The 24500-nt window shown below is 30.4% G+C and overlaps 1 protein-coding gene across 6 annotated transcripts in view; it reads left to right on the top strand.

Moving 5' to 3' along the window:
• Positions 1-24500, top strand: part of Lar (tyrosine-protein phosphatase Lar) — a 1154003-nt gene that overhangs the window by 828513 nt on the left and 300990 nt on the right. The window contains exon 3 of one of the 6 annotated variants that reach the window (XM_075368294.1): positions 545-599. The exons of the other annotated variants lie outside the window; for them this stretch is intronic. The gene's annotated coding sequence lies outside the window, so the exon portion shown is untranslated. The remainder of the gene's footprint in view (positions 1-544; positions 600-24500) is intronic. 6 annotated transcript variants of the gene reach the window in all.

Raw genomic sequence — 24500 nt, 5'->3', positions numbered from 1 at the left:
ATTAAATATACAAAATTTCAAGGAAATGATTTTTATAATATATCTTGAGGACATCTTAAACTTTCATATCAAAAATAGAAATTAAAAATTGTTATGTTAATACCTGTACAAGACTTTGAACTGTTGAATTCTGACTTGATAACATATCATAAGTGTAGAAATTAAATTAATGGTATTGTTTATTATATCTTATAAGATTTTTTTTCTATTGATACTACAAATGAAATTCGAAGAAACCAGTTTTACGTGCTCATAAGCGTGTTGTTAATGAAGATACAGTTCGTACGTTAATAGTTAGTAAAGCAACGTTTTACAGTTATTACACTACTCTGTTCCTCGTGACTGATTGATATTATTCTGTGTTTCATCGGTAGGTTTTCGGTATGTCTAAGTCAGACATGACATTTTTTACAATTTACAAAAATTCATTATAGTAACTGTTGTTGGGCGTCAGGCTGTTGAAATTGTGTAAATAAATATAATATAGGTTTAGGTAAAATGATGCACTAATATTAAAATAAAAATAATATATTTTGTGTTTCAGGTAATTTTTCGTTTTTACTGCTACGTTTGTTCATTCAAAGAAAATCATTAAGTTTGTAAGTTTTAACTTATCTATTTTTATTTCTTATTATTTGTCCTGTAATTATTGGATTAAAATTTATACGTAATAACTGTATTAAACAATTAAATTATTACAGTATTTTGGTGTTTATTAGTTAAATTTATTATTTAAACGATATTCTACTCTTACGTATACAAAATTACTATCGAAATGGTTTTTCTCAGTTTTTTCCATTTGACATAAAATAACCTAGTTACCCAGATTGGGAAAAAATTGTTATTCTTCAAAATATCTGTTCATCGTTTTTCTGTTACATGATCATTTCATATGAAAGAGCCGAACTAAAATAGAGAAAACCCGCTTTTTTATTTTCAGCGGGTTTGATTCCACTAATCTTAGATAAGATTTTGAATCCATTTTAAATAAGTGTATAAATACTTTTTGAAGACATTACTACTATACGTAAGAGTGGAAGATTTTGATCTAGATCCCCCTATTCTTGATGAATGTAAAAAATTTGTCGGTGACACTTTGATTAGTTTTTAGGCTAAACGTGTTAACTTATCCGTTTGACTAAGACTATAATTTTATCATTGAAAGTAAATCTTTTTCAACCATTCAAAAAGAATTGAAGATTATAATTTTAGGCCTAATGATTCAAATTTTTTGGGTTTATAATTTTTTAATCATCTTCAAATAAAGGTTTGGTTTCTCACTTGGACCAAAATTTATTAAAATGTATGTACGTTTAAACTTTTTCTTCATAACATGAATCGATCTCCTCCATGATTCCCTTTTCATGTTATGGAAGAGATTTTTAGGAGATCCTGTTGAATGTTTTTTCATAGCTTAAGTGGAGAGTTGCATTGTCTTTATTTGAGAATATTTTTCGTACCATTGCTTGTTTTGGATTATTATAACATGTAATACTGATGTCGTTATGATGTTAGGAGAATTTTCATGCAAAAATTCAAGAAAATAGAATCAAAAGGTTTAGGTAAAAAAACAAATAAATTCCAGATTACTGTACGACTTACGGTCGGTAGCAGTCTTTACATCGTTTTGTTTGCATTTTTTTTTACAGTTTCCTGTGATTTTGGGGTCTTTTATGAAATTTTCATAAGGATAGCGCTTCTTGTAAGCCTACCCAGATTTTAAATAAAAATAAGCTTAAAAATAGAAAAAATAAACCTTTTTTTTAAAGAAAATAATTCAACTTATAAAAAAGCGCTTAAACCAAACAATAACGTTTTTAATTTTGTAAGTTCACTAACCTTTAACTTAGCGTCACTAATTGGTAGTTGTACATAGGGGTTTGGTTTTCATTAAGATCCGATTTCAACTAATCTAAATTTAAAGAAAAATTAGAATGATATTTTTTTGTTTAATTCGTTTTTTTTTAATACGTTTTATTTCATTCCTAGTAGATTGTGAGATACATTGCGCCCCTGTTGAAAATTATTACTTTTTGTTTGTAAAAGTTCTGTTTAAAGAAAAAGAAAATCATGGAAACTCCCTTCTCAGCAGGTCTAACTTAAATGTACCGTAGCTTTCAATCTTTAACCTTTCAAGTACAGCAGTTCGGTAGTTATGAATGATTGATTCAATAATGTAGTGCTTTGACTTACACATAAATATATATTATAATACTGTATTTTAACTGGGCCTAAGTGATTTAAGTTAGACTATAAAGTTGTGTAGTTATTTAAACAATTACGGCACGGTGTAGAAAATATTCAGGCTGTTCGGACTTGCCAAAGATAATTAACAAACTGGCTGTTCGGAGAACAAAGCCTCTTTGTAGGAATTTAAATCTAATATCGCCAGTACAATTATTTTTCATTAGAAAAAAAGACTTCTACAAATTTTTTTTCTTTTTTATGTCTTTCAACATTATTCAATAATTTTAATGTATTTATTATTATTATTATTCAATATTTCATGCTATTTTCAGAAACACCATTTATTAATTAAACTCTGATAATTTGATTTTTTTTCTGTTTTTGAACGAATTTCTTTTAAAATCGATATACAATTCACCTTGTAATATTATTACGGCATTCAAACAGCAATGTTGAATGATTTCGCAAGTTACAATTTATTAGTTATAATTGAATAAAAAATAAGTCGATTTGTCGTAAATTTATTTTATATGATAAATACAGAAATAACTATTCCATTCTGTAGTGAATAATAATAATTAAAACATAACCAGGAATACGCATGAACTAAAAATGACTCCACCACTATTTGTAGGACTACACGTCATAAACAGAACCAGTGCTACTCTTCTGTTTGGGTAAACGATTAGTTTTATTATTTAATAATATTTGTATGTTTTTATTGTGAATTTTTCCTTTACTGTAATTAATCTCTCGGGGTTATATATAACGTTTACGAGGTAGAATTATTTTTTATAGATTATGTTTGATAGCATCCGTTTCCATTTTGATACTTGTGTTATTATTTTAACGACTTCCATTTGTATATGAAATGGAATATCGTGGATTAGTATATAATTATTAGGTTATATTGTATAACATCGTTTCATTATGAAGTGTAATCATGTGTACATACGAGTGACTATTTTAATTTACTGATACGAGTGTAATTAGTTATAAAACTTTTAGTGGCGAATGATGGTTGAACCGTGTTTGTTGTTTTTAAAGTAGAGAGCTGTCTGCTATTGACTTCGTTGTCATGTTTGACAAGTGAACAACTTAGTCTGTTGGTTATGGAATACGTTACTTATTGGTTATGTGTACCTAATATATCTATAGAATATAAAGTGTAGCAGGTACAACCAGCCTTTCTGCTTCTCCCTTTGAACTGTGCGAGTTGCGTGACATTGTTTATCGGTAGCATACTGCTGCACGCGTACCCCCATCAATATTTTTCTTTCCCCTCGACCTCCCACTCGCTCTCTTTTATTCCCTTTTACATATATTTTCTTTCTGTTTCCCACTTTATACCTTTCTTCACTATGTTTCGCTTTTTATCCTATATTTAGCGTACTCGTTCTCTACCCTTTCAATTTCACTCTCTCCCCCTTTTACGCTACCATTTTTTACTGTTTACTTCCTGTTTTTCTCTTTTAGTTATTTTGTGTCCTCGTTGAGACTTTCACTTATTAAAACTTCCATTATTTGTCAACTTGTCCTTTAGCTTGCATTGATTTTTTTTTTATTACATTTTATTTTTACGTTCGTTTTCTCCAATGAATTACGTACTATAAAAATGCGTATAACTTTTTTTCTTTTAATTTAGTTACATAGGTTTATGGTAAATAAAAAATCTGGAAATTTAGTTCATAGTATGCTGCTAGATTCTTAAGGTGATTGCAAAAATTTTGATTATTACCAAAAATCTAGATATTGCAAATTAACTTAAGTAATAGTAATTTTATTAATAAGGTATCCTTTTTTTTCTTTTCTTGTTTTTGCTGATTAAAATTTTAGTCCTCCTACGTGATGAATGGACGAAATAAAATTTAAATAATACTCAGTACAGATAAGTGCTACTATGTAAGGTCTATGTAAAAAAGATTTATTTGCCACCGCTCTTCGAGATGGAGTGTTGACGAGTCTCTGTCTTTCATTCGTTAGATTCTTCATTCAAATCCTCGTTATATTTTTATTTTTCATATTTTCTTCATAAACATATTTTTATAAGCGGGAAAGATTAGCAATTCTTCATCCTAGTTATCTGCTTAGATGATTAAAGAACCATATTAAAGAACCAATTCCAACTCATTCGAGTTGTTCAGACTTTTTATCGATACCAGTTGGCTATTTCAAAGATAATATTATTTTCGTTATAATGTAACCCCAACTACTTATTCAGTTTTTTATTTTCTCCTACTCCATGATGAAATCTGTTATTCTATCCTTTATTAAAGAAAGCTTTTGGTGAATTCGTCACGACTGACAATGTAGTCAAGAATTACAGCAGTGTAAGACGAGGAATAAAAGAGAAGGCTATACTGAAAACTGCGCAAGAATGAATCGACAGTCAAGTAATGCTTGGTGGGAGAAGATTTGAAGGAGAAATAGGGACGGTTCTCTTTCGCTCTTTAACTTAAGAGTATTTGCATTTTAATCTCGGTTATCGTAGGAGTAATACCATTATTTTAAATGTAAGGTAATAATTGTAAAGATGAAATTTCTGGCAGCGATGTCGTTGAATTTTAGTAACATTTGCATTGAGTTTAAACTTTAATCCTGCCACCAGTGATAAACATAAAAATTATCATTACCATTACGATCGTAATGTATACTTATGTATTTTCTTATTAAGTTATCTTCTTATCAAAAGAGAAATTAATAAAAATGTAATAATAAAGTTTTTTTTTTGCCGCCGGACATCAGATCATCGAGAAATACAAATGTTTTGAAATGTTTGTTAATTGAGAGCAATTCTTTTCATCAGCTCTGTAATTTAAGAGTAAAATCTAACATACAAAAGTAAAACTTTGAGTCCACAGAATTTCTTTCTTCTTCTCAGGGAAATAATCCACAAAACGTTTTATAGTCATTGTAAAAAACATTTATCATTTACGAGTATTTGTGATGTTAAAATGAATGTAATGTTAATAACTACAAGAATAATAGAAAATTTTGATATTCTATTCTCTTTCCGCTTGGTTTTTTTTTAACACTTATTCTCTTCTTTCTTTTCTATTCTTTCCGTCATATAATTGGTATTTCGCTTGTACAGACTTCTCGAACCGTCCACATCTACTGAACCAGATTGAATTAGATCGCAAATACACCATTTAAATAAAGGAGTTATCTGTCTATAGTGAAGTTGAAAGTCAGCACTGCTGCATTTTACGAAGCTCTGGAATCCTATTTGCCGTAAGAAGGTAGAGATAAGATACACAAATATGTGACGTAATACAACAATTAGTGCAATTTATATAACAAAAAAAATCATCTACTTTTGATTTGCCGTTTGTATACGACATTGTATTTTTTTCGGTTACCAAGCTAATTTATCTTACTTGTTTAGTAGTAGCCACCGTTACAAAATCCACTCTTATAAACATAAATACAAACCACTACACCAATGCTTTTATAATTTATTGCATTCCTTTCAACTACTCAGAGCTTGGGATAGAGCAGTACTTAACTAATCATCATCGCAAATCAGCTGATTGTGAAGTCAACACAGTTCTAAGATTCAAATCCTAGCAAAGGCACAGTTATTTTTTAACGTATTTGAATACTAGATCGTGGATACCGGTGTTGTTTATTGGTTGAGTTTTAATTAACCACACATCTCAGGAATGGTCGACCTAAGACTCCAAGACTACATTTCATTTACATTCATACATATCATCCTCATTCATCCTCTGAAGTAATACCTTACGGTGGTTCAGGAGGCTAAACAGAAAAAAGAGAAAAGATAATTATGCCTCTTATCCTGCTTCATATTAATTGAAATTAAATTTATTAGCTACAACTTAAACTTTATTTTTACTGTTACATTTATGTAATCTGAGCTTGCTTGAAGAAATTACCATTTGATTTGTTTTATCGGCAAAAGAATTTAAGCTGTATAGGTTACAGTCTTAACAAAAAAAATAATTTTTACTTGTAATGAATAAAGTTACGTATTATTCACTTTTACAAATATGTAGTCGATCATACGCAACTTTATTTACTTCCTTGCATGAAGTAAAGGAAGTATTGTGATCGCGAAAAATTTTGATTTTAAGATTTCAACGGAAATATCCATTTTGACGATCCCTGAATCCATTTTAACTAGTTTCGGCGTGACGTCTGTACGTACGTATGTATCTCGTATAACCAAGAAATGATTAACCGCAGGATGTTGAAATTTTTCTTAACTGCAGTGATAAGCTCCCATTGAGAGTTTTTCAACGATTTATCATAAGAGGTACTTATTTTCGTTGGTTACAGAGTTATACCCAAATTATATTTTAATTAATGAAATATTTGGGTCTTATAAGGGGAAGGCACATCGGTTCGAATCGGACTTCATCACCTTTTTTAACCCTTTTTTTGTTTTTTAATTTTAATATATTGATTTATTCATAATTTAACCTCTGTCTGTAGAAAAAAAAAACACGTTTTTACGATAAATAATAATTCAATAATAATATTTTAAAAAATATGAAAAAATATTAGAAGTTATGAATGAAATAAAATATTATGTACTTTTCATTTAAAAAAAAAAATGTGTATATATAATTTAAAAAGCGTACAAGGAACTCATGTGGTGCGCCCATATCAGATTTTTTGTTTATTTGTAGTAACTATATGATGATCGATTAAAACGAATAAAAAAAATTAAATTACAAAAAAAAGCTGTTTTCTCTTAACGGATATTAACAACATGACATAAAAATAATTTTAGTTTTGTCGCAAGAATTAAATTCCTGGATCTGTATGAATGCGTGTAGGTGTAATCATATACATGTCTTTATCTCGCTGTTCTAATTTAACTTAAAATGTTTAAATAAGTGTAGGCTGTGTTGATGAAGCTGTGGGATTTAACAATAAACAGTACACCTTGTGGAATTACGCGAGTCTAAAACGTGTAGTATACGGTACGGAGTCAAGAGGCCCCGTACCATACGGTGCCTGCACATATATATATATAATACATACCAACAATCCGGGATCGTGGGACTGTTTGTATATCAGTGTATTTAGTGTATAATGCGTACGGTAGGAAAGATGGTGTAGTGTTTGTCCAGAGATGCCCAACAGTAATGTTGTGTAATGGGGTATGGGAGTCATTATTTCATTAGGGGTGTAATCGAGCACGCGTCATCTTAATTCTCCCTCCGGGGAACACGAGCGTTCTGTTTGGCCACTGTGTACTAACTTCATCTCAACCCTGAAGTACGCCTTAAGCGCTATCGCGTTATTTTGCAACGCGTAACTGTTCAGGGTGATTTCAGATCTGATATCCGTTTTTTTACCTGTACTTTTTAATCAATTTGTGGTGTTGTATCTCGTACAAATTGTTTTTTCTCATTATATTTTGACATTATTAATTTAAGTTGCGTGTTTGTTAGCTATTTTATAATAAAATTTCAGATTTCGTTTACGTTTAATATATAATACACACATTCATATATATATATATATATATATATATATATATATATATATATATATATTCGGGGTAAAAGACCCGAATACCGGTAAATCTTAAGTTTTACCGGTAAATTTTAACATTTACCAACTTACTCGGTAAAAGTCCGAAAAAAGCTTGAAAATACATTTAATTCGGACTTTTACCAAATCGTTTAGTCGTTGTTGGCAATTACCATATTCTGTTGGTAAAAGTTGACAATTCTGTAACGAAATCACTTCTAAATAGGAAAGAGCATGAATTTAAAAATGCTCTTCTCAATTTCGGGATTTCAGTTAAAAAATTGCATTAAAATTAATAATTTTCAAACGTGAGAATAATCAATTAATTGTTAACTCTTAAATATACATTCTGGGTCTAACACACAGATTGTTTTTAACCCAATTTATTTTGAATCCCAACTGAACGTTTTTCATTAAATACAGTCATTTTGTTCGTTCAAACCATTCTAAAACTTAAGGAAAGATTAACAAAATTTTTCATTCAAAAAGTAATTAATATGAAGAGCAAATGTTTTTTGCATACGAGTTATTATCTAGTACTTGAGTTGGGCGTTATTTTTAGTTATAGAGTTTTTTTTGTAATTTGTAGTCTCGAAAGGATTCCTTTAATTATAACAACGAACATATTGTTATTTACCATTGTAGAAGTTTGCTGAAAATTATTCATTCCTGAATATTAGTGTATATGAATTAATTATTTGTAAAGTTTTTTGTAATCTTTTGAAAAATACCTGTTTCATTTTTCATCCTCAGTGCACTGAAATTCCTAAATTGGGAAGAGCATTTTTAAATTCATACTTTTGAGTGATTTCATTACAGAATTGTCAACTTTTACCAACAGTCTATGGTAAATGTCAATAATGACCAAAACTATTTAGTAAAAGTCCGAAATAAATGTGTTTTCAAGATTTTTTCGGACTTTTACCAAGTGACTTTGGTAAATGTTAGAATTTACGGTAAAACTTAAGCCGATTTACCGGTATTCGGGGTTTTACCGTAACATATACATTCATACACACAGGTGCATTAATGAAAGATATTATTTCCTTAAATGTTGTGTGGTGAAGGACGCTGCTGTTGCTTAATCTGTAATACTGAGCAAGCGCTATGACTCATTGGTTTTTTTTTTGTTTTTGTCAAGTAGATCCAAACTTGAGAGACTGGGAACTAGAACCTTATGTAAAAGCATGGCCCCAAAAACACCGAACTGCAGACGATACCCGAACATGACAAGCAAATCCAACCGCTTTGAATGTTGTTAAATTTTTATAACGTTATAGATGTGTGGCGAATTAAATTTTTTATTATTTTTGGGTTTCAAGATAAGAAGATAGTGTTGCAACTTGGTTAAAATACATAAAGGTTAATTTTTGTAAAATCTTAATTATTAAGTAAGATTTTAATAAAAGAATTATTATTAAATATTCTTATAAAAAAAAAGGCTAACATTTTTTTGAAAACGTATATATTTATTGTTTCAGCAGGCCGATTTTAACAGTCTTTGTGTTTTTGGAATGATTTTCTTTAGTACATTTCTCAGAAATTCTTCGTGCTATTTTTCTCGAAGAAATTATGTAATTCCTTAATCGCTAAATTTATCGATTTTTTAATCGATCACGCAACCCAAAACGCTAGAAAGTGTTTGGTTGAAAATATGTTGCTTATTTTCTTAAAAAGTGTATTGGAGGTTTTTTCTGTTATGCACCCCGCAAATTTTTTTTTTTTTTTACGAATATTCGCTGACTTAGGAACCTTCATAGGTTCCTAAGTCATATAGGCCATTCGAACATATAGGACTAGCACTTTATTCGGACTTGATGAGTTTACAGCAAAGGACAACCTTTTGCCCATATAGTCATATTATTCATAATAACGCTTTTCAACAACCATTTACAGCGAACTGTTACAAAACAACTAATTAAACATTACCTTAACTTCACAAAAAGACAAGTAGTGGAATATTAACAAAACGCAAACATTTACTTAGAGTTTTCTAATTAGGTCATCCAAAACCAACTTAACATATGGAGAAATGTAAAATACAAAGTACTTTTAAAAACTATGCTCTAGATTTAACATATTCTACACACTTAACTAATTATTAACTAACCTAATTATAACTATTCTGATTATTTAGAAAAACGGAACATTATGCAGTACGTTAATTTTTGTGAACAGAACAACGAGGTATTAACATTGTGGGATACGGGTCGCATAACAGAAATACCGTGAATTGAATTTTTTATGGTCTTAGCTTTCCTGTTATTAATAAAATTAAATATCCTTCGTCAATTGTATGAGTCTATCCCTTTCCACATAATCAGTTTCCACCATTTTCAATTAGCGTTCACATTCGAGGCAAGTCACAGTAGTCTCGTTCAACAGCTGTTCATTTATTTACTTCTGCCGCAGAAGTTTTTACGACACAGTTATTTCAACTGATTTTTAAACATCTTTATAATATAACAAATGATGCATCCTAGGAAAAATCTGCAAAACCCATAACTAAAAATAAGTAAATAAATAAAAAAATAAAAGTGAAACCATTTTTCAGTAGTAGAAAAACGCGTAAGAAGATCCACGTTTCTTTACCTGGAAGGATTATCATCCTGTAAGTGTTCCACATTTTAGGTTTTAATTATATAAATTGCCAAAAACAATTTTCTCGTTAAGTATTTTGTTTGTGCAACGGGCTTTATTGTTAACAATTAAATAATCCTTGTAACTAATATATAATTGCTTTAGCCTTATAATAATAGAAGAAATTACTTTTTTCACGATGATCCTAAATTCCTGGCGTCAAACCTGGTTTTTAGTAAATTGGAGAGCTAATGGTATAATGAAATTTAGCTTATGGGTGGTAATTCCACTTCCACAATTTGTTTTTTTTTTGTTCAATTTATCAGCATAGTTGGTTAAAATAAGGAAACTTTCTCTCGTTCGATCCCATTAACTGCCGATTATACCATAAGATTTTACATTAGTTACATAATAAAGGAAACATTTATTAAAAAAAATTAATAAATAAATAAAGGTTTATTTATACCTTTACGTTACGTAAGCCTAAACTATTTTGCGTAGAATTCAGTTTTTATTAGGCAACCGCTTGCTTCGGTAATTAAGGCTTACGAATTTTTCAGTAGGATTCAGTTTAAAAGATTACATAAAAAGGAATACACTGATTGGTTATTGGCAACTTTGGATTACTATTTTTTCGAATCGGATGCCAAGAAAGATTTATTAACATTATTTGCCGAAGCTAGAGAAAGTAAGAACCGCGGTCTAAAAAAAATACGTGTTTGCAAGAAATCATAAAATGATTTATTCAATGTGTAATTTTTTTGTCAGATTTAATAATAAAATTACCGTCGTTAAAAAAATGCAATTTTATTTAACTGTCGGCCTCCGTGGCGCGAGTGGTAGCGTCTTGGCCTTTCTTCCGGAGGTCCCGGATTTGAATCTTGGTCAAGCGTGGCATTTTCACACGCTACAAAAACTGTCATTCACCTCATCCTCTGAAGCAATACCTCTTAGTAGTCCCGGAGAATTAAAGAAAAAAAAAGTTTATTTAACTAATGAATGCTGACAAACAATGTTCACAGATGACAAACAAGATGACATTTTTTTATTGATCTATATATTTCTGTTAATTTGGGAAATATGATGAACTTTTAATAATATTACAAATAACCAGAAAAACTTAGAAAAAAATTGATATTTTTAAACTTTTATCGCCTCTCCCACCCCCAATATTGCCCCCAAAGTATTCTTTTGGGTCACTTGCAATACTGCTCGCTTAGGAAAAAATAAATTTAATAAATCGGTTAAAAGACGTGCATCAATAAAATAGCTTTTTTCGATTTTTGGAAAAGGGGAATTTTGGAGCAGATTTTTTTTAAAATGGTAAGATAAGCTTGAACGCATGTACTGAAATATAAATGGGGTTATGTTTGCAAAATTTAGAGAAAGTTAATCCCAAAAAACTACCTACGCCATTCCCTGCAGATTTTGATCACAAAGCTTTACCAAAAAAATACCTTATATAAAGAGTGTGTATAAAATTTCATCAAAATTGTTTATCCAGTAAAAGGTTATTAAGCTTCAAACACGCCAACACACGTACGTGGTAAGAACATTATCTCCCACTTTTGATTGCTTTTTTTTGGGTTCCAGAGTCATGAAACATCGAGAAGAGCAGAAAACACCCCATTTTTTTTACTGATTACCAAACTTTCCTTCTTGCAGCATAGCTCTAGAGCTATGATGCCAGGAAAGTAAAATTATATTCAAACATTGATTATAATGATTCATTTTTAAACGTTTTTAATCGGAGTTCGACATCCAAATAATAAAAAGAAAAAAAATTCCAACCAGATTTTTTTATAAAAAATAAAAAAATGTAAAAGTTGATGCGAAAGAAGGACGTTAAAAAATAATGTTAACTATCTAACGGTACTGAGCGTTAAATAAACTATAATTTTCATTTTGATTCTTCCTTAAACAGAAAAAACCTTTTTACAAATACAGGATGAGCATCATAAAATCGAACACATAATGAAACCGCTACTCAACACTATTTATGAAGACTCTCACACAACTAGCGTGACTAGTGGATGTATATGTTACTATTGATTTTTGCTGTCGTTTGTCAATTAGTTACGTGCCAGTGCAGTATTGTTAGTGCATATGTGTTTGTGTAAATATCCTTATTCAATCCAGGAGAGGATAGCTATAGTTGAGAACAATATTCGTTCTGGATCGTTTGAAAAATCACGTCAAGTATTCGTAGAAAGATTTCCGAATGCCTGTAACCCAGCGAAGAGTAGCATACACGATTTAGTTAAAAAATGGCGTACAACAGATTTGGTTTCAAATGCAAAACGAAATAGGCAACCTTCCATCAGGACTTCACAGGGCATTGCCGATATTGAAAGGAGAATTACTGCCAGTCCAAAAGATGCCATTTTCGAAGAATTCTATGCGCTATTAACTGATAATGGAAAAGAATTCAGCTTCTTCCAACAAGATGGATCAACGTGTCACTCATCAAACGTTTCACTGAATCGCATTCATGCAGCTTTCACAAAGAAACAAGCTGTCAGCAGAGGACGGTGGCTTCTACGTTCCCCAGAGTTGTATACTTGCGATTTTTCTTTGGGACTACTTAAAGGAAGGTTTATGCATCTAATCACCACAATATTAATGAACTGAAGGTGAAAATTAAACGAGAAATCAACGCAATTGTCAACAACGTTTTGTGTCAGATGACTCTCAATATGATCATTCGAGCCCTAAAGTGCACCGATGCCCAGGGTGGCCATTTTGAACATCGTTTGTAAGAGTAAGGTAAGTAAATGCAACATTTAAATAACGTTTTATGTTTTTCTTATTTAATTTATCGGTATCATTCATAAAATTTCATCCAACATAACCTACCGATTCTGCAGCGGTTACGTTATGGGTTCGGTTTTATGTTGCTCACTCTGTCTTATGTACCCAAACCGGCCTACCAATAAACAGTGCAGTTATAATCCTCAAACATTTTAACACATTACAAAACATTTTGTCAAAAAATATATAATGATAAAAGATATGATAATGTGGGTTACAGTTCCGCCATCGTATTATTAAAAGAAAAAAAAAAATTTTTTTAAACCGGTTTTGTTCTGTTAGGACACGCCTCGTGACTTCGTTGGATGGATAATCTTTACCTTGTTTATTTTTTTATTCTGCACCAATCACTACGTCTTCCCACTAAAGAAAGTTTTTGTTTCAATTTCCCCTTCCAGAAAGTCTTTTATATATTCAGAGTGAGAGGGGTCATCTACATTCCTAAGGATGGTTGAAATTGTTTCCTCAAAACAACCTTCTCCCACTTATATTTTACTTCTCTGTAACTCCTTCATTCAAACTGTTTTTTCTTTCTCGCCTTTCCTGTTTATTGTAATTGTAATTTTTATGTTTATTTACAAATATCCATCGTGAAATGCGTAATTTTGTTATTAAAACTGAATTGTGTGTCTTTTATTTATTTTCACTCAGGGTAAAAAAAAAATCGTCGAGCAGTATTAGAGGATATTAATATTTTTTTTTTATTATTTCTGTTTTAAAGTTTAACTAAATTTTTGGGTTTGTAATTTTTAATGCGTCGATTAAATTTTATCTCCATCTTTATATATATATATATATATATATATATATATATATATATATATATATATATATATATTATGCTTTTTATTTAATCAGTAATATCTTACATTTTTTACCGCGTAGGATAATGTTAGAAAGGCGAATTTCCTTATGACGTAATTACGATTCTACCTTCCATTTTGTATAGTGCTACAAATAAATTTTATTAATCGAAAAAGTAGCTATAAAACAAACCTCATAATAAAATTTTCTTTGATGTGGTATGCATTTTTAAATTCAGGCTCCATCTTTTATCCGGATGTGTCATTAGACAACATTGCACTGTTAAATAAAAGACCATTTGTGATGAAACTTTAGAAAATCCATGCTGCTAATATGTTTACTAATTATAATATATATATATATATATATATAAGAGGCTAAGATCCATTATCTCTTACGCTGGCTTGACCTATTAAGTGCATTGTGTATTATCATTTCTTCTATTATAATAGCGTATTTATAATTAGGCAACATTAGAGAGCTATAGAGCTATCTGTGAGACAAGTCATAATGGGAGGAAAGCAGTATTTCTGCCACAAATGAACACTGATCTGTTTTTAAACTATAGTAAAGTAACTGTGTACCTACTCATATATTTTAAAAAGTAAACACTAATTGTCGGTAGAAGAAAATTAACTTCTTCATAGTCACTGGTTTTAGTCCTAACCACTGCTATTACTTAAACGTGCACAACATTGCTAAACCGATGCGTATGTAGGAGCTTGTATCTGAGTCTCTACTGCTTTCATTTTATGAGACTGAATATTTGGTAACTATTTACATGGATTCCGGGAACTATATTTATGCAAGCCTAGTCTCCTCCTTCCAGCGTTCAGCTCTGAAAATTAAAGAAGTAATATGCAAATAGATTTGTTTTCATACTATTTGGATGCTATGTTAAAAACAACCTGTTCTAGTAGAATTACACCCACTTTTGTTATGGAATGTACGAGAGATTATCTCTAAAGTAGAGACCGTTACATTGTAAAAAAAAATTATTCTGAAAACTTTATAAATATTTTTTATTTCTCTTAAACTACGTACCTTATACTACTTCTTTATATAATCACATGAATTAAGAAATTTATCGTAGCGATACACCAGTTTCAATGTATCCTCGTCGTATTCTTCTACCGCCAGTCCATTTAACCACTGATTAACATCATTTTTAAATTCATCGTCATCGGCGAATTGTTTACCACTCCAGAATTTTTTTCAATTTTCCCAAAAAATGGTATTCAGAAGGAGCTAAGTCTGAACTATGAGGTGAGTGATCGCAAATTTCCCATCCAAATTTTCTCAGTAAATCATGTGTCGGACCCACAATATGTGAACGTGCATTATCGGGCAGCAGGACGATTCCGTCGGTCAGCCGCCCACGTCGCCGATTTTGAATGACGCGCCGTAACTTACGTAGAATTTCGCAGTAGGCTTCTACATTTATAGTTTTTCCACGTGGCGTGAAATCAATCAACGGTATGCCAAACCGATCCCAAAAGACTGTGACCATCAGCTTGCGTCCAAATGACCCTGGCTTGACCTTTGTTGGTCTGGTTGGTCCAACCAACTAATCAATTGAGGATGACGCCAATAACTTGACTGCCGTTTCTCTCTGGCGTGTGATACAAAATCCATGTTTCATCGCCGGTAACAATTGAATTAAGGAATTCATCGCCTTTTTCTGTGTAGCGCTTCAAAAATTCCGAAGCAGATCCCATTCGGATTTTTTTGTGACGTTTTGTTAAGATACCCAACGTGCACAAACCTTTCTGAAGCCTAAATGATCATGAATAATGCGATTAATAACAGCTCTTGAACCATCAGTAAAAACAAGGGCCGGTCGGAAATCGTTGAGCAAAGATCTTTTCTGATTTCATCATCGACGCGTTTCGACAAGTGTTGGGGATTATCGAGGGCCTCCCCGATCGTTCTTCATCATGCACATTAACTCTGTTATTTCTAAACCTTTCACACTATTTTCGGACGTTTCTTTCATTCATTACATTATCACCGTACACAAAAACCAACTGCTTATGAATTTCAGCCGGCTTTCCGTTTTGATGTTTTAAAAACGCATGACTCCACCTATTTCACAGTCGACGACAACATCGATTTTCCTATTCATTTTATAACGTAATAATTCACACGGAATTAAAAATATTACAACGCGACAACTTACAGACAACAATGCAGTGTGTACATTACTAGCGTGGCAATGAACGACACAGATTCGCCACCCTTAAGAAGAGAAATTTCCCAGCGGTCTTTACTTTACAGATATTCCTCGTAGATAACTACATTAACAGCTCACCTTTTCTTCAAAAATATAACTACGGTATTGCTTCCTTTTCCCGTTGTAATTTTGATTCTCTCAAATTTGTATACGTCAAATACTGTAATTCTGTGGCAATAGCCAGTAATTTTATTCTTCGGAAAGAGGACAAATGAAAAGTATCGACCGCACCGATGGTTGGGCACCATATTCTTTTGTATAAATTCATAAATAATGGTTGACAGAATTCTCCAAATGTACCGTCACTGTACATATCAGATTACAATGTCTTTGTTATAATGTACGTACGTACATTTATTTTTGCAATTCTCTCGTACGCCTATTTAAAAATTTAAAACTATGTTTATCAAATGTTTGTATATTTATTTAATGGATTTTATCTGGTTTTAATCGTGAAATAAACCCCCACGGTTTTTTTTTAAGTTTATTAGAATTATTAGTAATGTATGTCTTTTACCGTCTTATTGAAGAGATATGGGACATTGTTATCATGTTCGCGTGCTTAGAGTATCGTAAAAGTTACAGATAAAAGATTTTTGTCGACGTCAGCGCGTGTATGTATATCATAATAATTGTTTATGGTATATACCGTTTAAATGTGCACGCGCATATAAAAGTGTATGCTTCTTCGTGTCGGTTTGAAAAAGATATGTCTTGTGTATATAACGTAATTCTATCTGTGTGTGTGAACGTACGTTTGTACGTTTTTAACCTTAACAGTGCATTACATACGTATCCTTTAACCCACACGCTCAAGACTGTGCGTTTTACCGCGGTCGTTTGGAGCAAATATGCTTATGGAGTATATTTTCACCGGGAAATGATTAAAATAATGGAAAGGGCCTCCTTTTATTACGCTGTAAACAGAGTTGTTATGGGCCATTAATGATCCCCTTTATACCGCCCTATAGCCATCTACCTGCTAGCCTTCCTGCCACTGTTATTGCTACTACTACCACTATTGCATTAGTAGTAACGCGCAGTAGTAGAATATGACCTAAGCAGTAAAAAGAATCTTGTTTCTTCTTCCTTTTTTTTCGTATAACAAAAATAAAAAAAAAGTTTTACATTTTAAAGTAAGAATTTTAAGCCATTTTACGTTAACATTTATCGGCTGTAATCCAAGTTATGTTTTTCTTTTTTTTGTATATTTAAATATTATAACATCACAGTTATTAACTGAAGATTACTGTACAGCTTATTTTATATTTCTGTGTAAACAACTTTATTTTTCTATAACGAAATATTTCCACTTGTTTATAATGTTGTACAATTAAAAACAAATTTGGTGTAAAACACATAATTTTAACATTAAAAAAACTAAATCTGTGTTTACTGTTTAAAAATAACTATGAGTAGATTATGAGCAATACATTTTTCTCCTTTTTTTATAACAAAATTGATACAGTTTATTTAAATTCTATTTCTATGACTGTAGTTACGAGTCGTCCTCTTAACGGGGTTTTTAAGAATAAAATTGTTTTTGGAGGCTTAGATAAAATCAGTGGAAAAAAATAGCTAAATGGTATTTTAGAATGTAATGTTATACTTTAAAGAAATTAGTCATTTTTAGCAGAAAATAATAAGTAATTTGAAGTGGTAAATAATTTTGATGCAATCTAGAAAAGAAAGATTTTGTTGGATTGATCGAGAAACGACAAAATAATACTGAAAAATTCAAACAATTGAGGATATTCTTATGGTACTGTGAAACAAAAAATTTGATGTGGACACCGCATAACTTTCCTTGTACGCCTATTACATTACACACATTTTTTTTTTTTAAATGGAAAGTACATCAAATTTTATTTCATTAATAACTTCTGATATTTTTGGATTTTTTTTTATTGTTATTATTGAATTATTATTTAAATTATTATTTATTATTTAATTATTTAATGTAATTTTTTTTTTACAATCAGAGGTTAATAATTATTAATAAATCAATATATTTAAGTTAAAAAAAAAGAACTGAAATCTGATTCGAACCGATATGCATTCGCCTTATAAGATCCAAATATTTCATTAATTAAAATTTTATTTGGCTATAACTCTGGAACCAATGAAAATAAGTACCTCTTATGATATACCGTTGAAGAGCTCTCAATGAGGGCTTATTGTTGCAAAAGAAAAATTCCAAAATTCAGATTTTTTTTGCAGTTTGGACTTTTTTTGGACACTTTTAGTCCAGTCGATTGCAGTCAAAATGGGAGGTGCACAACTAGATGTTACAACAGCCCTAAATCCAAAATTTCAACATCCTACGGCTAATCATTTTTGAGTCATGCAAGATATACGTATGTACAGACGTCACGCCGAAACTAGTCAAAATGGATTCATGGATTTATATTTCCGTTGAAATCTTAAAAACGAAATTTTTCGCGATCACAATACTTCCTTTACTTCGTACAAGGAAGTTAAAATAAATTGGTACTGAATAGAATTTATAGTGTGGATTGCAGTGAATCAAGTAAAAAAGTTGAGACTATGATTCTTAAATTTGAAAAACATTAAGGTATAAGGAATATAAGGAATCTATACAAACATCTTTTAAAGAGCCAAGTAGAATACAGGATAGCATTGAAAATTGTTGCCATGTATTGACGACATGTTCATTGGCAGAGTTCCTTATTTAAGTTTATTATTTTAAATTATTCGTTTTTTACAATCTTTCATGCATTCTAGTTGGCGTTTACTTTGACCTGTCTTCTAATAATCTCTTAACCAGTGTAGTTTCTTTTTACTAAGTTACTATCTAAAATTCAAATCCTTTATCTCATTTATTTTCTTTATTACCTCTCCCACGTCTCATCTACTTTCTTTTTCTGTTTACAATCACATCTTCAACATTCTTTTACTTCCTTAAAATGTCGTCGTACCCTATCCTTTCCTCATATTTTACATCTTCCAACCTTTTTTTCATACAGGCGTTTCAAAAGGGTAATTCATTTTTATATCTTCCTGCCTAGCTTTATTATTTTTTCCTCGTTCATGTGTTAGCTTCGTGCAGCATTATATTCTTCATAAAAACATTTTATCAGACCTAAGAAAAAAGGTTTAATAAAAAAATTGTATTAAACCAAACCATTGGTTTTATTTGATGTTTTATCTTACTTTTTACCAAATGCATTAAATTCGGTGGTTTTATTTTTAATTTTGTATGTGAAGTACTTCAAGTGATCCCCGTTGTTAGTTTTTTCTGGGTTATAGAATGATGGATGATTTTTTTTTAAAATGAAAAGTACATTTTCACACTTTCCACACAGTAAGTTGGAGTTTTTTTTTTCATTTTCATCACTGCTTAGTATTTGATTGTGAGGTCGTAATGGTATAATGTATATAACCTGATGTCAATCTAAATGAATATTTAATTAAGAAAAAAAAAATTACTTTCGTTTCTAACGTAGAAAAAATTTATAAAAATTAGTATGATAGTAAAATTTACGTTGAATATATATATATAAAGTTTAAAAAGCAATATATATATATATATATATATATATATATATATATATATTCCTGCTTTTTAAACTTTTTTTTTATCTAGACAGTTTGTCTCTCCTTTTTTTCTTTTATTCATATTTTAAATAAATATAAAGCTAAACAATTTTTTGTAAAATAAGATGGACTTAAAAAATTGAACCGATTTCAAATTATGCACTAGAATTAATGAATGATGTTTAACTTTCCTTAAATTTCGTCTTTTTGAAGTTTTCCCCAGTTTATACGTTGGTAGTTGTAATTAACTTCGCTTTCACTTTAGAAAATCTAAATTGAAAGAATTTAATAATAGGCTTTTATTTTTTACGTTTTTTTAAGTAGGCTTGATCTTTTTTAACGTTCATTTCAATCTTTTTACAGTCTACTATTGAATAGTCTTCTTTTCCTTTTAAATTTATTCGTTCACTTAACAATTCTAACTCTTTGTACTAAATGAAATCTTTAATAATAGTGAATGAATTTTTTTTTAGACGATTAATTCACCATATACGCTTAAATTTTGTAAGTGAAAATATGGAATGAAAATTTATTATAGTATGAAAAATATTTATGGCTGACGGAATTCGAACTCGGGACCTTTCGGATTAAAAGGCTGAGCCAGAGTAATGGTGGGAGAGGGTCGACTTTTTTGGTTGCTGTATTTCTTCATTATATACATACATATAAAAATTAAATTGGTCTATTTATTCTGTTCAAAATAACTCTTAAAAATAAACATTTAATAATATTTATCAGTTATCTATAATAGTTTTTATTTATAAAATCTAATTTTTAATCTAATATTACCTAATCTTTGGATTGTCTCTGAAGTAATGTAGGCTGGCCAATTTTTAGATAGGATTTAAAGCTATAAAAAGATAAATTCTTAGTATTTTGTTAAAAAAGAAAAAAATATGTGGTCAATCACTCAGGAATAGTTGACCTAAACCCACCGGGTTGGTCTAGTGGTGAACGCGTCTTCCCAAATCAGTTGATTTGGAAGTCGATAGTTCCAGCGTTCAAGTAAAGTCAGTTATTTTTTCACGGATTTGAATACTAGATTGTGGGTACCGGTGTTCTTTGGTGGTTGGGTTTCAATTAACCACACATCTCAGGAATAGTCGAACTGGGACTGTACAAGACTGCACTTCATTTACACTCATACATATCATCCTCTGAAGTATTATCTGAAAGGTAATTACCAGAGGCTAAACAGGAAAAAGAAAGAAAGGAATAGTCGACCTGAATCTGTTCCAGATTACATGTTTACCGATACGTTTTACACTTATATTGCAGCTACGTCAGGGTTGGCAAGCCAGTAGCAGTAATTAAATTTTGTCTATACACACACACCACCCCCAGCCCGGTAGGGAGCTGGAAAAATGGTTGGAGAAACCAAAAAAAAAAAAAAAAACTAATAAATAACTCGATTGTGAACATTTTACATTTATTTTATACTACCATAAAATTAAAGAGTAATTTTTTAATATATTTTTACGAGATAAAGAAGTAACAAAATGAAAATTGGAAAACTATGATACTAATATACAGCGTGTGTAACAAATAGAACAGTTGATAGAACGGAATATGTGTAATATAAGCAAAGCTACTAGAAATTCGAAAAAAAAAATACTGTAGAATATTTTCTTAATGAAAATTGTATTCTTCTTTATTTAAAGAAAGTACGAGAGCTTACAAATGTGTGTTACATGATCGTAATCATTTTAAGTGGCTGCTGGCTCTTTAATTTACTTTATTTTTTCTCTTTTTATTTATTTTTATATAACCTCAGTCCTTGTATATCAGGCTTGTATTGTCTCAATCAAGTATCCAATTCAATTCGACTAATTTCAGTTACGATAAATTAAAACAAATACAATTTATTTTTACGTTTACGCCTTGTTTTGTGTTGTAATCAAATAAAACAACTAATGCTGGGAGGAAGGGTAAACGAGAAAAATTATGATGTAAAAGAATTAAAAATGAATTACTATAGTTACATGTGTGTGGAAGCCATATCTTTTATAACTATTAGTTAATAAATTATTAACGTCAATACCGATGTGACTTTTTTTTAAGTGGAAGGAATTTATAAGCTACCAGTAGGGAATTTTTCCATTATGGTATATTAAATCCCTTTTGTTATGAAACTTGTTCCTTACATAGTTGAATAGTTGTGTAATATAAATTTTTTTCCGGATAGTATGCTAATTTAATTTTTGTAATACTTTGTTTATCTTTATATCAAAGGAATAAACTGGTTTTTATTTCACAAGTTTTGATGAGTATTTTCTGCTATAGCCTAGCATTAGTTTTTCATACAGTATCTCATGTTAGTAAGTCAGAAAGGTTAAATCAAACTCCTATTTGATGAATAAATACACACACACACACAATATATATATATATTGTAAGGACTAGGACCTATATAACGAACCAGAGTAACGGATTTCTTTCAATTAAGAAAAAAGAATGAAAATTTAGTGAAAAGAAGAATCCAGAAGGAACTAAAAGGGATACTTTTCTCAGAATAACAGGTCCGTTTAACAATCTGTTGTTTGTAATACAGACAATGACACCTTCAGAAGCCTATGGTTCGACCATAACGGTTTCCGGACCGGAATAAGAATCTGTGGGAAAACATAACGGCGCGGACGATGAAAATTATTACGCAAAAGTTAAGGGATGAGGCGGGTACTGGTTCTGCAGGCCAGGAGATACAAATACTGCCAGGAACTACCGGAGATTGTTAGCCGCTCCGCCAGCAGTTCGTCGGGGTTGCGTTGATGGCTGTATCAGTAAACGTGTCGTAACAACGAGTGAAGGAGTGAAGAGTACGTCACGAGCTTTCCGTTGTAGACAGTGGGAAATGAAAGAAGTTTTTCTGCGAGTTATTGGTAAGCAGTAGTGAAAGTGACAGTATTATATTCATTCATAAAATATAGTGTAGTTCTATTGTAGGCAATAAAAGTAAAAAATTTGAAGAAATTGAATTGTATAAACTTTATTTTTATTTTTCTAGTATTTAGTTAATGCAATATCAGATTCGGACGGTCATTGTAATGTTTTTTTTTTTTTTTTTTTTTTTTTTTTTTTTTTTTTTTTTTTTTTTTTTTTAAATTTGACTGTATGGTTTTTATAATTTAATTATATTTAAACAGATCTTGTTCTTATTTGAATTACTGTTTTGTATGTCATATATTCATTATTATTGTGGTTGTTGTTGTTATTATTATTTTTAATTTCAATGTTTTTAGAGTAATAAATTGTATTTGAAGAAATTTTGGTTTTTCAGTCCCTCAATATCCTGGTCGAGCCTCGAACACGTGACAATATATTTATATCTACATATTTTGGATAAATACATGTATCTATATAATATTAGATCAATTATTTCTTTTAAATTAAATAATTCATTTAAAAAAAATTGATTGTTTGACCTGATGGATGTCTTTAACATTTAAGATGCTTAATAAATAATAGTATTAAAATATATATATATATATATATATAATTTTATTAAATCAAACGTGTACATGACTATAAAAAATATATAATAAAATTAAAGATTTCGGCTGTAAATCTTTATTATCTTTTTGAGCAGAATATGTTTTGTAGTAAGACAAATGGCAATTTATTACTATTTAGTAACAACGCGATCACGAATCACTATTATTATTGTCTTGTAGTTATATTTTGTTACAACGCCAACAGTAATTTGGGTTGTACTGGAGCACGCAGTCACGAATTACATATAAACCCTACATTTATTATATCGTTCTATTGTATAAAAGCGGTCTAGTTTTACAGAGATACTTACCGATATTATAATCACTAAACTTTATGACACAGAAAGTATATAAATCAACACGTAATAATTGCAGTGTAGTTATAGTATGGTTTGTGTTGGAGAATCCGAATTATACTATATGTGTCTTGATTAGTGAAAAAAATTTTAAGAAATTCAGACTAGTCATTGTATTTTTAAAGTTATTGCAAGTTTTAGAAAAGATTTTATTTACTCGTAGATGTCTATGTGTTAAGATTCTGTTTGTTTTTCAATCACGGTACAGATCTATAATTCTGTTGATTTGACATTATAGTTGATGTGCGTTCATCTTTTTTAGTTTTTTTAAGAAAATAAAAAAATGAATTAATAATTTCAGTGTTGTTATTTCTAATTGTACGCGTTGCCGGCCGGCTCTTTGTAAAGCTTCACAATCTGTATGATCCATTTCACAGAATGGTCTCTTCATTTCTCTCACTTGCGAACCTACCTGAACTGATGTGAAATCACACGCTTCAGATTTTTTATGCAATCGTCGGTTCCATTGAAGAAACTCAGTGTTCACAAACGCTTATTTTTCAAAATTTTGGCTATACGTATTGGGTGTTTGAAATGTTTCTTTTTTTTCATCAATGAAACATGTTCATGTTTCACATCATGGTAGGATCAAATAGAATAGATCAAACTTTTAAATATAATAAAAAAGGAGGATAGTCTCAATTCTTCTACCCGTAGATAATTTTTTACGAGCCTAACTTTACAGAATATACCGATTTTAATACTCTTTTTATAGTGATCGAGTTCTTCAGATAGTCTTTCTTATAAATTGTTTCCAAGTTAGAACTTAAATAGATGAAAAGATTGACGGAGAAGTTAACAATCGAATAATTAAGGTAGCCACGTTTATTGCCAGCCGAGTACTACACTAGGAGGTAAAAGGGAAGGTTTTTTGGGAAACCAAGATTAGAATTCACAACATAATATTTTCCACGGTTTTAATGTATGCTACAGAAAGTCTGACACTGCTAGAAAAACGTAAGAGTGGGCTGA

Source organism: Lycorma delicatula, chromosome 6, assembly GCF_047948215.1.
Source record: "Lycorma delicatula isolate Av1 chromosome 6, ASM4794821v1, whole genome shotgun sequence".
NCBI lineage: Eukaryota > Metazoa > Arthropoda > Insecta > Hemiptera > Fulgoridae > Lycorma > Lycorma delicatula.
Note: the sequence above shows the minus strand (reverse complement) of the source record. Positions and strands in the feature narration are given on the sequence as shown.